Below are 2,399 nucleotides of genomic sequence, written 5' to 3'. Positions count from 1 at the left end.
GACGTGCGCTCGCCAGACCAGGCGGCGCCCTTCCCCGCGTGGGAGGGGCGCGTCTCACTCAACCGCCTCGACCCGCACAGCCAACGAGCTCCCTCAGGACCCACGCGCGGACACCATGGCGGCGACCGGAGGAGGGGGCGCTGGGGGCGGGAGCGACACACCACCGCTCGGCCTCGGGCACCTGAGAGACAGCCCGGGGCGCTCCAGGAGCACCGCAAAGGCCCAGGCGGAGCCAGCGCTCGTGCAATACCCGAGAGGGCAGCACGGCGGGCCAGCGGGACAGCACCCCCACCGCCGCGGAGGGGGGCGGCCCACGAGGCGACGACCACAAGAGGCGAAAGCGAGGAGTGCCTGCTGCGTCAGAGGACCCCCGCTGACCCACGCCGGACGCCACGAGGCAGACGGCGGGGTCGGGACAGCGAGGTCGGGCCGGGTTCCGCACCCCAGTGCCTCCCAACGCACCGCCCGCAGGCGGGGATGGGAGACGGGGGAAACCCCGCGGGCGGGACGAGAAGAACGGGTCTCATTCACCACGAATGCCCGCCCCTCGCCCGTCGCGGCTCGGTCCCGGCCCGGGAGAGCGTGACATCACCACATCGATCAGGGAAAGCATCCCCGGAGCAGGGTCGGCCAGCCAGCCACAGCCTCCCCAGAGGCCAGCGAGCAGATCAGCCTGGCCATCCCCAGCTCCAGGACAGGGGCGGCAGACAACCCGGCAGAGACGAGGAATGCCTGACACGCACGGCACGGAGCCAGCGGGAGTGGGGTTGTCTCGGCCGCCCCAGGTGCCCGCAGCGGGGAGCGCACGGTGGCAGGGTAAGCCCGCGCCACCTTCCCCGCCGCCCCCAGGTGGGTCAGAGACCCGGACCCAAGGCGGCACCGGGAGCTGGGACGCTCGGATGCATGAGAGACCGGGCACACGGGCCCCAGCAGGCGGCTCAAGCACGAGCAGGGCCGGCTAGCCGGGTCACCGGGAGGCCGAAGACCCGCGACGCATCCAAGAGACCCAACCTCTCCAGCGACAGGTCGCCAGAGGACAGCGTGTCAGCAATAACCCGGTGGCCCAAAATGCCGGCTCGGAGTGAAACATATACCTCCCCAGGAGACAGGAGGTCGAGTCACCGACCACGCCGCCGGCCCAGGGAACCCGCGACACGGGCATCTGTCCCCAAAATCGCCACCATCGCAGCCAGACACGGAGCACCCAGGGCCCTCTGGTCGACCCCAGGACACACGCCGGAGCAGCGCCGGGCCAGGGACGTCCTCCCGGCCACCCGTGCCACGCAGGGGCCGGCCCGAGTCTCCAGAGCGAGACTCGGAAGCGTTTCCGGCCGTCCCCTCGTACGACCGGGACACACGAGGGACCGAAGGCCGGCCAGGTGTGACCTCTCGGGCCGCACGCGCGCTCAGGGAGCGCTCTCCGACTCCCCACGGGGACTTGCAAACAACAGGTCACGGCAGAGGGACCGCTCCCCGGCACCCGGGGGACGAGGCAGGACGGTCCCCGGCTCCCCACGGGGACTTGCAGAAAAAATTCGGCCGCTGCCTCAGACGGCCAGGATGCGCGCGGGCCCGCGACCGGGCCGGGAAGGGTGTCCCCAGCCTCCCACCCCAAGCCCGGTGGGTCCCCGCGGGTCGCGGGTCAGGCCTCGGGAGCCGCGGCGTGCTGGTCGACCAACCCCGGCAGCCCCACACCCGGCTCTGGCCCGAAAGCGCAGCGACAACCTCTCCCCACATAAGCCTGCACGCCTGAGCTCTGACTCACAAGTGACGCGCCAGAGCTCTGGCGCGACCGGGACAGCCCGGCTGACGACCGCGGTCTTTCCGGAGCTCTGCCTAGCTCACAGCGGGGACGGTCCCCTCCCTCGGCAGCTGCCACCGCAGCTCCGGAAGCCAAGGGAACGATATAAAAGCGGCCGCCAGATGGAGTCCGACAACCGTCGCGAACGTCACCAAGACAGATCCGGATGGCAGGCCGGCCCGCGGACCGCAAAACCGAAACCGTGAGTCGAGAGACGCTATCCCGAGGCCGAAAACGCAGCCCCTGTACCCCAACCCCACAGAAACGGTCCCCAAACCCTGTCTCTGCATGGACCGCGACACAGTCAGAAGACAACCCACGGCGTGTGGATGTTCGGAGAGGCATCTCGGTGGGAGAAACAACAAGCAAGGACTCGGTCGCGGGTCGTTGAGGACACAGGGAGACACAGAATGCGTAGGCTCTTCCTGAATCCAGACAGAGAAGGAGGGAGGGAGGGAGGGAGGGAGGGAGGGAGGGAGGGAGGAAAGGCAGGCAGGCAGGCAGGCAGGCAAACATAAAGAAGGAAACAGAGAAAGAAAGAAAGGAAGGAAAACCTAAAGGAGAGAAAGAAAGAAAAGAGAAGAAAAGAGAAGACAAA

This window comes from Macaca mulatta, chromosome 10, assembly GCF_049350105.2.
Source record: "Macaca mulatta isolate MMU2019108-1 chromosome 10, T2T-MMU8v2.0, whole genome shotgun sequence".
Lineage (NCBI taxonomy): Eukaryota > Metazoa > Chordata > Mammalia > Primates > Cercopithecidae > Macaca > Macaca mulatta.
The sequence above is the reverse complement of the archived record's forward strand: the minus strand, read 5'-3'. Positions refer to the sequence as shown.